Source organism: Solanum dulcamara, chromosome 6 (genome assembly GCF_947179165.1).
Source record: "Solanum dulcamara chromosome 6, daSolDulc1.2, whole genome shotgun sequence".
NCBI classification, from domain to species: Eukaryota; Viridiplantae; Streptophyta; class Magnoliopsida; order Solanales; family Solanaceae; genus Solanum; species Solanum dulcamara.
The window spans coordinates 31,224,267-31,239,749 of record NC_077242.1 but is presented as its reverse complement, the minus strand read 5'-3'; positions in this window follow the sequence as shown (position 1 = coordinate 31,239,749).

Here is a 15,483-nt window from a genome sequence, read left to right as displayed (position 1 = left end):
GAAGTAGGCCTGGGCTCCTCTACCTTGTGCACCGACTCTGCCTCCTGACCTGCCTTCCCGAGGACTTCACGTGCACCCTGATGACCACCCCTGCAGTTCTGGCCTTGGCCTCTACCTCTAACTAGAGGTGCTAGTGCTGGCATAGGTCTATTTGCCTGTGGAGATGGTAAGGATAGCCTATAGAGAGGGAACTCCGGGACCAATGATCTATCTCTCCACACTCATAGCACCCTTGTGAATGTCGAATAAAAGTGGGAAGTCGTCCACCTCGGCCGGAAGAACCCATCTGCGAACTACATCGGCACTAACTCGGACTGGCACAAGAGCTAACCTGATGGTGTTGATCACACTTTAAAGTCTGAAAGGATACCTGGAAGGGGCGTCTAGACTGACCTAGATGAAATCTCTAGCGATATCTATCATAGGACTCCTTGGGCCTAAAGCGGCGCCCATCATGGCTATCCTCCTACATAGCTCTCTTATTGCTACCCCTTGGACCTCGAGATAGAGCTACTCGAGCATGCAGTCATGGTCTACCACCTCCAGAAATGAGTGACCTACTGAGACTAAAGACTAGGTCTTAATCCACAATTGGAGCCTCAATCCTCTGATGAAGCACGAAACTCTCTCATCCTCCGTAGGTAAGATCATGGTGGCATGTTTGGAGAGCTCAAGGAATCGGGCCTTGTAATTCGATATCATAGAGCCCTGCTCTAATCGTGAAAATTGATCTCGGAGTTGATCTCTAATGCTCTTGGGGATAAACCAGGATAAGAAGGCCTATGAAAACTCAACCCATGTCACCGGTGAAGACCCAGCTAGACTAGTCTCTAAGAATGTATGATACTACTGCTGGGCTAGACCATTTAGCTGGTAAGCAGTGAATTCAGCTCCTCTCGACTCCACTAGACCCAAGGTCTGTAGGCGCTCTCTGCAAGTGAGTAAAAACTCATGGGCATCCTTGCCCACAGCCCGAGAAAACCTTGAAAGTAATAGTTTAAGAAATACCCCGACCATCTTTTGCTCCTAAAGCGGTATGACTCCCTCCAAATCATCCGGCTGAGTAGCGGGTGCTGAAAAATTGGAGCCTTTGGTGCAGGTTGGTCCTGCATCACTTAGCAGCTAGAGTTGGGGTCTGATGCATACCTCCAACAACAACCCAAATCTATGCGAACATCGTTTGTAAGTCTGGAGCTGTAACTGGCTAAAGCGATAGCTAGGATGGTATTGGGCCCACCAGTTGCTAATGCACTAGAGATACTAGCGGCTCCACCTCAGACTCTAGAGTTTGCTCTCGGTCCCGAGATGGCACTACAGCCCTGGCAAGACCCCGAGGTCGCCCTCTACTCTAGCGTGTGTGCGATCCATCTTGTGAAAGAGTGGAACAAGTGAGATTTCTAGAAACCAACAAGACACACACTGCATGACAGCGAGACAAAAAAGACACGTTCCTAAAGACATCATGTAGCTTCCTGAAGATAAATCACGAACATCTCTATGCCAATTCGCAGGACTCTACTAGACGTTAGCTCTGTACAAGTGAGACCAGTGAACCTAGGGCTCTGATACCAACTTGTCACGACCCAATTTCTCAAGTAATGATAGTGCCTACTACGACCCACCAGTAGGCAAGTCAACCAATATTTTGGAACTATGAGTAATGGGATGTTAGGGTAGAAGACTAGCAATACAATCTAAAATAGTAAAGAAATAAGAAGAATACATGAACGGGCAGAAGCAACTAAATACATACAAACCAAAAAGATTCCTCCCAGAACCTAGAAGTCACATGTACAAAGCTACTAGTAAAAAAGTACAAGTCCCAAAAGTGGACCACGAAAACAGAGTTGTCTCAAAGAGCAAAAGATAGGCTAAGTGTATAAACAGAGGAAGACGGGTAAATCCAGGACGCAATGTGCTCACCCTCACCTATCATGACCGTATAAGGCTTTAATTAATGCTGGTAGTTAGTACTCGGACCTACATCATGAAAGCATATGCAGAGTGTAGTATGAATACCAAAACAACAAGTACCCAATAAGCATCATAGGCCAACTAAGTAAGATAAGAAAAAGTAAAATGAAGTGTGAGTAAGTGATCATAACCAAAGACAGGGCAAGAAGTAAATGTAGATATGTACACAAGCATACTTAACAAACAAAATAGCAGAGTCTAACTAAATCTGCTGAGTTCCCAAGAATCCGATGAGTACGCTCATGAAAAAAGTATAAGGTAACCACCTGCATGGACTCCCATAAGCCCGACAGGTGCAAGTAAAGTGAAGTAAAATAAATGGAGCCAAAATGACTCCGATAATGCCACCATTCCCGGAATTGAACCAAAGTTTTCCCAAACTCTAATACCTTAACCCAAAGTTGAGTGCAGATGAAGACTTGAACCAAAGACTCATCAGGGAATCAGGAATTGAACCACATGTACGCTGGACCATAGACTTCAATCGAGTAACTGTATAATGAGTCGACATGAGTAAGCTAGACCACGGACTTCAACTGGGTAACTGTAGCCAATGGGTCGAACACGGATAAGTTAGACCTCGCACTTCAACCGGGTAACTGTAGCTAAGGAGCCTAAACATAAGTAAGATAGACCACGGACTTCAATCGGGTAACTATAGCCAAGGACCCGGACACAAGTAAGCTAGACCACGGGCTTGAACCGGGTATCTATAGCTATGGGAGAAAACCAAATTAGAACAAGCAACCAACCGAGCATCACAGGGAGTGCCTCTAAACTGTCATTCCTGCCCAAACCACATACAACCAGAATCATCGTGAAGTCTCCTAGAATCAAAAACCAAGTAAAACTGGACCGATAAGAGAATAGGGCAATATAGAGGTAAGGTCACAAACTGAGTTACTGCCTATCTAAAGCTCAGACTGTCAGAGTTAAGTCTGCTATATCAGTCTACAGGGAGCTAACCATCTAAAATGATGTTAGAGAAATTCTAAGGCCCAACGGCACAAAAATCATGCAATTCTAAGGAAATCACTAGTCTAAGCCTAGACCAAGGCCCAACATGCCTCCAAATATATAACCACTGGCAAAGCATACTACACAAGGCGTGGATGAATGATAATAATAGGAATCATGCGTAAATAGTCCAAAAATTTCCCAAAATAGTGCCTAGGACACGAATTATAGGAATTTACCATGCTCGGCACCCCCAGCCCCTCTAACACATACAATTCAATATACAATTACCTAAACATGCTCTGTTTTATGAGGGAAAAGCCATAGCCTACTTGTAGGCCGAACACATGCACTCCAACTTATGAAATCGAAGCTTTTCCCTTTAGAGCGGCCTCTGAATGCTGCCATGCTAAAAATAATAGAATCATAACATTAATAAGGTCGTTATGACACTAAAATTATTAAATTCATAGATGGGCCAATTTTTGAATTAAAATTCAGAAATTGTGGAACCCGCTTTGTAATTCACGGAATTGACTCTAGGAATAGGCACTAAATACTACCACCAGCTCGGATTCTACAAGGGAACACAATTCACACATCAAAACCGACCTAAACCCAACATGCCTAAATGATCAATTTCATGGCCTAAGAACTTAGAAATGCAGGTGAGAAAGGGAATATTACCTCAAAGGAAACCTTAAATCCTAATTCTAAATGTACCACTGGGTTCCCCTCAAATATCTAAACAAGTTAGCCTTTTGAATCGCCCAAATCGCCCAAGAATTGATGGAGAAAACAAGGTTTGAAGTTTGATATAAAATATGGAAAAATGGTCTTAAGAACGGCCCTATGATGCCGCTTTAGCGACCACCCGGCGATTGCTTAAGTGACACCCACCTAAATGGAGGGCATCGCTTTAGCGACATCAGGTCGCTTAAGAGACAAGGTTGTCTCTTAAGAGTCACCCGCCAAAGAGAGTTGGCCGCTTTAGCGAGCTCCTGGCCGCTTTGGCGGCACTCGCTTTAGCAACTAGGGGACACTTATGTGACGGCACCAGACACAGCTGGTGCAAGAATGAGCTTAGCATGCTAAATCCTCCAATGGGGTGCTCGGAATTCATTCGGAACCCCGTGTGCGCAAATATGATATGTTGCCCCCACCAAATTTGATATTTCAGACTCAATGAAGCATTCGAAATTCTCTTATGAGGTCATTTTAATGAAAAATGGGTCCCACACCTAAGTGCCATTTTGAGCCCATCTCCACAATGGGCCTCAGAATTAAACTGAAAGCCTCGAAAGAGAACGAAGGGGCATTCTAGACCAAACTCGACATACTAGAGCTAACCGCACTGTCAAAATTTTCTTCTGGGTGCATTTTCTAAGAATGTTGACCAAAGTCAACTGTAGGCTAAATTTCAAAGTTAAAAGTGCCAAATGGTCCTACACTCATACCGATTACCTCATTACTCGTGTCGACCATGCTACTAGCCTAATTTGGTCATTTAGGAGTTGATGGAATCATTAGAGTTTTTTTCTGAGATCATTTTCCTGAAGTTAGGGCTAAATTCAACTTTCAAGTTATAGAAGCTCCAAATTAGAAAAATGGGCCTAAAACCCAAAAGAACGACCAGGCGATCGAACAGTCGGTGCCAGCAAGTCATAAATTATTTGAGGTCGCTACTGGAACACTTTAAACGGCGGAATGAATGCTTAAATTCAACAATGATCTGGAGGGTCATTACAGGTAACTTAGGGTTATTCGCATACATGATGTCGGTGCTACATACCTGTATGCCGCATTTGGTTAAGACATAGAAAGATAGCTTAATGTATTTTTATTGATTCATCTTGCTCAACGATGTAGTTAGGTTGTCGATAAAGATAGGGAATTAGAGGTCAAAAGATCATAATTGTATTAGCAACCCTATGAATTAGTAATTAAACAACCCATCAGATACTAAAATTGGAGAACATTATTCTTGACTTCCCCTTATGCTACATCCCTGGAATATCTCTTAATCTAACTAATCTACGTAACCACTAAATTAATCTTGATAGTAGTCATTTTTCTTATATCTAAAGTAGCAGTAGAATTATCTCAATCTCCTTCAACACACACGACTGATTTAGTTTGTTGAAAAAAATTAAGTTGCCTCAGTAGATTCCTTTGGATTCGACAATCTGACTCTGATAAAATTCACTTTACTACTTGTGAGACCACATAAACTTGCGTGTGCTATTGGAGAAACAAAGCATAACCAAGAAAAACACAAATAGTAATTTTCTTATCCAACTTTATAATTTTGGGATCTATTAGCCTTACAAAGGTTAGACAACCCCAAACTCTTAGATATCCCAAATTTGATTTGTGAGCTTTCCACAACTCAAAAGGTGTCAATTTAGACTTTTTATGAGGCACACGACTTAACACATAATAAGTAGTCAAAATAGCTTCATCCCAAAAATTCAAAGGTGCATTTGACTCAATAAGTATGGTATTGGTCAACTCAAATAAAGTTCTATTTTTTTCTTTCCACTACACCATTAGATGCAGAAAAATAAGGAGAGTTCGATACGAGAGGTAAGTACTTAGCTTGCGTGTTTGAGGTTATGATTTGTCAAATAGGTGAGCTGAAGAAATCTTCTTTTGGTCTGATTTCCTGGTATTGTGAGACTTGTAAATGCCCTTCGTGAAATCATCTGAAACTCACCTTTAGACACAGATCTACATTTTTCCACACGATGGTTGAGCTACTAATCTCTCCCATTCTCTTGCATGTTTTCCCTGTCAAAGAGAAGAAACGAACTCGATGATATCAATGAATAAGATGAAGAGATTGAGTTCAGTCTAGATTGTTATTCATAGTTGTCTTTATTTTGTTTCTGTTTTTGTTTATTTTCTTTTAGGTTTCACGCTTTAATCGGATTTTGGTCTTTATGGGCCTATATCAGATTTGGCTATATTTGTACAACTTTTTTATTTTAATAAAATTGCCTATTTGGCTTACTTTAGTTAAATAAAAAAATCACCACGTAAACATATGTAAACTTAGAAAATCATCAATGAAAATAATAATATATCTAATTTCTTTATGAGTTAAAATTTCTCCAAGTTATAAATTTTGGTGTGAACTAATTTTAATAAATCTATTTTTATTTCAACTTGAAAATGAGGCCTTTGAATGATTTTGGTTTTACTACAAGCCTCGTATTTTTCAAAATTATTTTTAATCACCGAGGTTAATCCTAAACCACTCATGATTTGCACATAACAATCATTAATATGACACACACAAGCATGCCAAAATTTAGAAGATGAGAACATGTGAACAAAAGTAGAAACTTTATTCATTTCAACATTCAACTTAAACATCCCATCACAAGCATACCCCTCTTCCAAAAAAAATACTTTTTTTCACAATTACATATTGATCAAAGTCAATAATTTATTTGAAGCCTGCTTTATTAAGAAGAAAACAAGACATCTAATTTTTTCTCTTGGAATGAGTATAGAGTACATCTTTCAAAGTTAGTACCCTTTAAGAAGTAAAACACAATTCGACATCTTCTATTTCAAGTACTTGAGTGGTGTGGAAATCACCAAACATGATGGCTTTGGGCTCTTCCAAAGGAGTCTAATTTTTAAATGAATCTTTTTCATAACAGATATGACGGTTTGGACCAGAATCAGCCCACCATCTATCAACATTAAATACCATATTTATAGCTGTAATCACCGCCACAAAAGTCTCTTCAATAACATTTTGTCTGAGGTGTAGGACCACATTTCTGAAATTTGCAAAATCGAGCAATATGTTCACTCTTGCCACAAACAAAGCATGGTCCCTTATCTTGAACTTGTTGATTTTGTGATTGGTTATTTCCACCAATATTTTTCTTAGAAAGTCTACCATTATTTTTTTTGAAATTTTTCTTCTTAGGTTTCATAGAAGTATTTTTTTGAGAATCAGGAGTAGCATTATTTAAAGTAATTAAAATTTACCTTTGTTGTTATGTTGCTCTCTTCTAATTGTAAAATGCATCTTGTCCACTTGGCTTGTCTTTCATGTGAATTTTCATTTTCAACATTTCAGGAGAGGTTTTTTTTTGTTTGTAGCACATAGTTTTATTAAATTTCTTCTAAGAAGGTGGAAGTTTATCTACTATGCCACAAACAATACGGTTATCTCTCATTTTGATCTCCTCAGACCTGAGCTCTCCAACAATCACAAAAAATCTTGAGGCTTGATCTACTACTAATTTGTTGTCCAACATTTGAAAATGAAAAAATCACCTAGTAACATATTTTTCCACTCTAATTTCTTCAATGTAATATTTACTCTGCAATGCTTTTCAAAAAACGTGTCACTAAAGTAAATTTTGTCATAATAATCATAAAAATTATCAGATAGATAGTTAAAAATATAACACTAACACTTCTAGGAATCACCATCATACTTTTTCACTTCTCTTGATGAGAAATAAGTCCATCATCATTCATGAAGATGTCATCAACTTTATTAGGATTCTTCTCAATTAATATATAAGAAACATTGAGAAGACTTAAGTAGAAAAGTAATTTTCCCTTTCATACCTTGAAATGATTATCATTGAACTGAAATGACTTGATAAGATCTCTTATCTTGATATCTGCAGTTTTTTCAATTATAGCCATTGTGAATCTCCTTAAAATTGTTGGTAAATTACAATTGAAAAAATAAAAATGAAGAAAATAGAATATCTTCAGGCTAAGCGCAGATATTTCACTCTCTTTAAGGAGATTCAAACCCACTGCATCAAATCTTTTCACCGGTCCAACAGTAGTCCTCTTGACTTGTCCCCTCCAGGATACAACAGCTAACTCACAAAGTATAACTTAAGAAACTCTTAACAAAAGTTGAGTCCAAAGCTCTACAAAAAGAACAACTCCTTCAATTAATAAGAACTCTCTTTATACTAACTTTTATACACTATATTTTCTTGTACTCATAACAAAGGAAGACCATTAGTATTTATAGTTGGGGAAGTCTTCTTTGCAATGAAAATGTAGATAATGGGGTAATTAAAATGTAGATAACTGACCTAGAGGTTACATAAATTATAAGATATAATGATAGAAAAAAAAAAGCGAAATAATGAGAGTAAAGGGCAAATGCCACCAACGACTAAGGGAGATGTTGCAAGAAAGGATTTGTAACATAAGCACCAACTCCAAATGGAGTAAAGCAGCAAATAAATTTTCCCAACGGGCAGCAAATGAATTGCCCACCAACGGGCAAGTTCATCAAATGTGCCATTACTCCCTAGTTCTCTGCAACATATTCACCAAGGCAGAATGACAATTCAGCCTAGGACATAATGACACAATTTTTTTAAAAATAATAAACAAATATTAAAATGCTCAAAAGACCAACATTAGCTATGTCCAAGATGTTGTAAAACAATCCCCATATTAAGAGTTAGCTTTACAGTGAAGGCGAAACAAAGTAACACAACAATACTAAATAACTGATGTGATGAACAAAACTGACCAAACAGTTGTAACATAATACTGCCATGGAAAAACTGAGGCAGCAGTAATCTGAGCATCTGAATTATCTTTATAACACTACTAGCGGAAATGCCAATTCGTATTGTTCCTAGCTTATTTGGTGCCAACGTTGTCAGTAGCATTGCAGTGTGATAAAGTTTCTCAAAGTACAAGTCCTTCAATTCAAATATAAAAAAGCTAAGAGTCTGTTTGGAAAGTAACCTGGTAATTGAATTTGGTATAATTATTAGAGTAGTAATTATCAGCCTAATAATTACACAACCTATTAATTATGATGATCTGTTTATTTGCCACAATGTAATTACAGTGTAATTATAATTGTATTGTTTGGCTGCATAAGTGTAATTAAAAAGTTATATTAAATTTTAAAAAATAAAAGTTAATTATCTAAATTTAAAATTAATATTAGACAAATAAGGGCCTTTATAAATGATATTAAATTAAATATTTAAGATATAAATTGTATTTTGAAAATATATTAATTAATAAACATACGTTCTTACTAATATAATTAAAATAATTGATTTATATTTTCAACAACAACAACAACAACAACCCAGTGAAATCCCACAATATGGGGTCTGGGGAGGGTAGAATGTACGCAGACCTTACTCCTACCAAGGTAGGACGGCTGTTTCCTGGAGACCCTCGGCTCTCGGCTCAGTAAAAGCATAAATGCATAAAAAAATGTTAGATAAGAATAGGAAATTAAAAGCTTTATGAGAAAAACAACAAACAAATAATGAATAGATAACAAATAAATACAAATAAATAAATACAAATAACAAATAACGATTAAATAAATAATGATAGCGTCACAGGTTCAATAGAGTAATCAAAGCATAGAAAGTAATAAATAATAACATAAATAACAGAAATCAGAATTCACAGCGCAAGAGATCGTAATGCACTACTACGCCTATGAATAGAGAAGAATAACGAGACTATGAACTAGCATTCTACCCTAATGTGGGTCCTCCACACCCTCCCATCTAAGGTCATGTCCTCCGTAAGCTGTAACTGTGCCATGTCCTGTCTAATCACCTCTCCCCAATATGTTTTTGGCCTACCCCTACCTCTTCTGTAACCATCCATGGCCAGCCTCTCACACCTCCGCACGGGGCATCTGTGTCTCTCCTCTTCACATGTCCATACCATCTCAGTCGCATTTCCCGCATCTTGTCTTCCACCGAGGCCACTCCTACCTTGTCTCGAATAGCCTCATTTCTAATCCTGTCGCTCCTGGTGTGCCCACACATCCATCTCAGCATTCTCATCTCAGCAACTTTCATCTTTTGAATGTGAGAAGTCTTAACTGGCCAACACTCCGCCCCATACAGCATAGCCGGTCTAACCACCACTTTGTAGAACTTGCCCTTAAGTTTTGGTGGCACATTCTTGCCACACAGCACTCCGGAAGCGAGCCTCCATTTCATCCACCCTACCCCAATACGATGTGTGACATCATCGTCAATCTCCCTGCTGCCTTGCATGATAGACCCAAGATACTTGCAACTACTTCTCTTTTGGATGGCCTGAGTACAAAGCCTAACTTCAACGCCAACCTCCTGAGGTGTCTCACTGAACTTGCACTCTAAGTACTCTGTCTTTGTCCTACTCAACTTAAACCCTTTAGACTCCAAGGTATGTCTCCAATCCTCCAGCTTAGCGTTAACTCCGCGGCGAGTCTCATCGATCAGGACTATGTCATCCGCGAAAAGCATACACCATGGCACCGCATCTTGAATTTGTCGCGTCAATCCATCTATCACTAAGGCAAATAAAAAAGGACTAAGAGCTGATCCTTGATGCAACCCCATCACCACTGGAAAGTGCTCTGAGTCCCCTCCTACTGTCCTTACCCTGGTTTTGTCTCCCTCGTACATGTCCTTGATCACCCTAATGTATGCCACAGGTACACCTTTAGCCTCCAAACATGTCCATAGTATTTCTCTTGGGACTTTATCATAAGCCTTTTCTAGGTCTATGAATACCATATGCAAGTCCCTCTTCCTCTCCCTATACTGCTCTACCAGTCTCCTCATAAGATGGATGGCTTCTGTAGTTGAGCGTCCTGGCATAAATCCGAACTGGTTTTCTGAAATAGACACGCCTCTCCTAACCCTCATCTCCACCACTCTTTCCCACAATTTTATAGTATGGCTTAGTAGCTTAATACCTCTATAGTTGTTGCAACTCTGGATATCCCCTTTGTTTTTGTATAGAGGGATCATTACGCTCGACCTCCATTCTTCGGGCATCGTTGCCGTTTTAAAGATGACATTAAATAACCTAGTCAACCACTCCAAACCTACCGAGCTCGTGCTCTTCCAAAATTCCCCAGGAATCTCGTCAGGTCCGGTTGCTCTTCCCCAGCGCATCCTACGAACGACACTCTTAACCTCCTCGACCTTAATACTCCTACAATACCCAAAATCGCGACGCCTCCCTGTATGTTCTAAATCTCCCAACACAAAGTCTCTGTCCCCTTCCTCATTCAAGAGTTTATGGAAATAGGACTTCCATCTCTGTTTAATGAGGGTCTCGTCTACCAATACTTTTCTATGCTCGTCCTTAATGCACTTCACTTGGTCCACATCGCGTGCCCTTCTCTCCCGCGCCCTGGCTAACCTGAATAATTTTCTATCCCCACCTTTCTCTTCTAGTTCAACATAAAGGCGTTCAAAAGCTGTTGTTTTTGCCATCGAAACCGCCGACTTCGCCTCCTTTTTCGCTATTTTATAAAGTTCCATATTCGTCCACTTCTCCACCTCATCTGTGCTTTCTATCAACTTTGCGTACGCCATCTTCTTTGCTTCCACCTTTTCTTGCACTTCTTCGTTCCACCACCAGTCTCCTCGATGCCGACTACGACTACCAGTCGAGACTCCCAACACTTCCCTTGCCACAATCCTAATACAACTAGCCGTCTTATCCCACATACTGGTCGCATCCCCATTACTATCCCAAGCCCCCATGACCTTCAACTTCTCTCCCATCTCCAGGGCATTTGCAGTGGTCAAACTCCTCCATCGAATCCTAGATCGATCATCCCCGACCCTCTTATTCAAAATTAGTAAATTTTAATTAATTAATCATAGAAATTAAAAATACAAGATTTCTTTGAACATCATGACATGCTTGTTTGACCAAAATATTAATATTATAAATATAATATCATAAAATTATAAATCATTTGACAAAAAGATGATCTATCAAGTCTAACTAAAAAATAAATGACTTGCAATATGAAATATCAAGTCAATACTACTAAAATAAATGAACTTGAAAATATAACATAAGTTATAAATTTAAACGAAAATTTTAAACATAATACTACTCTTATGTCAAATTTCAACATAACTTACATAAAATGTGATTTAAAAGAAAAGAAAAACGTAAGTCTGCAACTTTATTCAACAATGACTTCTACTTTAATTTAAAAATTCGAATATTAGCAAAATTATGCTAATGAAAATAATAAACATAGAATTAAAAAAAAATGTAACAAGAAAAAATGCATGGAATCACATGAAGTAAAGGTCGAGAATAAGAAAGAAATGAAATTTAAATAATAAAATATATATTTTTAGAAAATATTAGAATAACAAAAGTAATAAGAATTTTAAAAATATTAATAAAGAAAAAATTTAAAAATAAAAATAAAAAGAAGAAATTAAAAAGTAATCAGTTTGTAATTACACTAATTCACAACCTCCCCCAGAGAATTATAGAATGTAATTACTCTCTGTCAATTACTCTCAATTATGTTGACCAAGTAATTACATGGTCAACCAAACATGCCAAACAATGTAATTACATCCAATTACCAAATTCAATTACCAGGATGGTTTTTCAAACGGACCTTAAATGCTTTCTCATCTTCGGATTTTTGAGAATAGGTGCCTGCATTTTTATATCTTGATGAATTTTACATTGTTCCACGCCCATATCAGCAAAAATATTGTATTATTCTAGTACTTGACCGAAAAAATACATACGAAGTCTTTAACATGAGCAATCGGTACAGAAAAAAAACTTAAATCATGCATTTCAGCTGTTAAATACTTTCACCCAGAGAACCATATCCAGATGAGTATACATATCGCATATAGTCTATTGGTCATGCTGGCAATTTTGAACTATTCTTTCATGCAGTAAGGAATAAAAAGGAATACCCTTTCACACGAAGAGATACAAACTGATGTGCCAGGATATGCAGGTAAAACTATAGGCAACCGCTGTTGGAAGTTGCCAACTTTGTCTGTGTCACGTCGTCAACAAACTTGGTACCACAGGATCAGTGCCCATCTTTGCCTCCACAGGACAAGAAAAAAAGAAAATCAGGCTCCTAATGTTCCACATAAACTTCTCTGAGAAACATATCCACTTACTCTCCTGGTACATATAAAATTATGCACATACATCAGTAGTTATTAGATACATTGAAGAACAAATGTATGAATTGCAGTGGACCAAAGGCCAAGTGTAGAAAATCAAAAAACTTAGAAACGTTAATATAATGACACAGGTCATTTTTGGAATTTTCGTAAAATGACCGTTTTACCCCTCCCTATAATTGCCCCGAGTTGTTTCTGATTAGTATCGAGTGTTGGTTTTGAGAAAATCTATGAAAAAGTTGGGTTTTGGAAATTTTGAGTTTTCATAAGCTTTAAGTGTTCAAAAGTGGTATTTGGGGTCAACTGGAGCTACGAGTTTCGAAATGAAATTCCGTCGATACCAGTAGCTTCGGAATGTGGAAACTGGTCTAAGAGATTTGTGGATTCAAAATTAGAGTTGTAACAAGGATTTGAGGTCTTGAGTTGGAAATTTGACGAATTTTAGGCCAAGGTTTGACCTTGGTCAACTTTTGGAGTTCCGATGTTCTGAATAGAATTCCGACGACTACGTTGGATTCGGGAAATGGTTTTTGAGGCTTAAAGTTAGTTTAGTCGCGACTTTTAGAGTTTCAGATCAAGGATACCTCGAATTCGAATTTTGATAGTTCCATTAAGTCCGGACGTCGAATTTAGTATATATGCATATATGGGTTATGTGTACAGGATTCCGAACGAATCTCGAAGGTCGATTCGGGAATTTTTGAGTTTTGATGGCTGGTGTTTCTGGTGCCTGAAGGATTCCTCTCCGTGTTCACGGAGCCTTGGCTGCGTTCACGGAGTACATGGAATTCCTTCTCTGTGTTCGCGAAGGCAAGGTCGTGTTCGCGGAAGGACCACTATCCCTTCTTCACATTCGCGGAGCTCCTGCCGCGTTCACGGAGTTTTGCTTGGGTTAGTCTCTGGTTTCGCGGATTTATTTGTCTGCGTTTGCGAAGGGAAAAATTTTCCTAAATAGTAACTTTCTTCTAAATTCGGGAATTGGATTTATTTCAGCATTTTTTGGGATTTTAGAGCTCGAAAAAACGATTGTGAAATAGATTTTTCAAGCTTTTTGAGTGGGTAAGCATCTATGATCCTAACTTTCAATTACCCATTAATTATTTACTAAGTTTAGCTTGAATTTGGGGTTTTCAATCGGGGAAAACTTCAGGTTTTCTAGAAAGCAAGATTTTAATATTTTGATGATTTTGAAGTGGTTTTAAGTCCAAATTCAATTCCGTTTTCACTACTAGATTCCAAATACTTCAAAGATCATTTTCATGTAAAAAAATCAGATTTTCTATTCATTTTCGAAATTGGGTATTTTGGATATTTCGGGTCAGTTTCGGCTCGATTTTTCAAAAATATCGATTTGTGAATCATTAGACTCGTGTTCTTATTAGGATTGCATATTTGAATAGATTATCCTGATTCAGAATGTCGGCCTAAGGATAAGGCTCAGATTCCAGAGTAGTTCGAGATTGAAATCGAGATAAGTGAATTTCTAAACCTATGTTTAAGCTGGTAGGATCATGTATTCGTGTTTTAAGTGTTTGGAAGTACTAGAAATGATTTTGGGGATTATTTGATGTTCAATTGGACTTTGTAATGATTAAGATTTTCTGCTTTTGTTAGTTGCTTATTTTCAAATTGTTCCTGCTTTTACTTCCACATTTAGTTGGTTAGCCTGACTTTTCTGGTGGGAAAGGATAAGTGTCATCACACCTAGATATCGGGTAATGACAAGTGGTATCAGAGCCCCAGGTTCATAGGTATCATTTGTACAAGTCAAGTCTAAGTAGATTCTCGAAAATCGGTACGAAGACATCTGTACTTATATTCGAGGGGCTATGAAGACTTTTAGGAAACTTCTATTATTCATTCCTTCTTATCGTGCAAGATTGACATCATACTACCAGATCTACAGTTGTTGGTAGAGGGGAGGCAGTTCTCGAGGTTGATGTTGGGACCCTAGCTAAGGGTAGAGGTAGAGGCTGAGCTAGGGGATGTGGGCGTGGACAAGTCGCAGGTAGAGGTCATGTCCGAGCAATGGCACCAGCCCAAGGTCAGGCTAGAGAGGCTTCTCTAGAGCCACGTGTTGAGATTGGTGGGGACCATGTCCTTCCTAAGGTCGCAGCGCCACTGTTTCAGGATACTTTGTTGAGGATGTTGGGAGTACTAGAGGGCCTTACTCATGGTGCTACAGGAACACCACAGGGTTCACAGACAAGAGTTAGAGCACATACTCTAAAGCAACATCAGGCTCTTGTGGTTCAGGGTTTGGTGGGTCAGCCACCCGAGGGTCCTATGGTTGGTGAGGGTGGAGTGTAGCGAGAGAGAGCTCAGGATGCACCTGCCATTATGATGACAGACGACGATCAGCATTGATATGAGAGGTTCTGGATGATAGACCCACTGCATTTTTAGGGTGGGAAGATTGAGGATGGACACGAGTTTCTAACTACGTACAGGAAATTATTAGAGATACTGGGGTTGGCTGAGACATATGGGGTTCGCTATGCTACACTTCAATTGCGTGGGCCAGCTGGAGAGTGGTGAAGGGTGTATTTAAGTGCCCGGTCAATGGGATCATAACAAGTTACTTGGGATGAGTTTA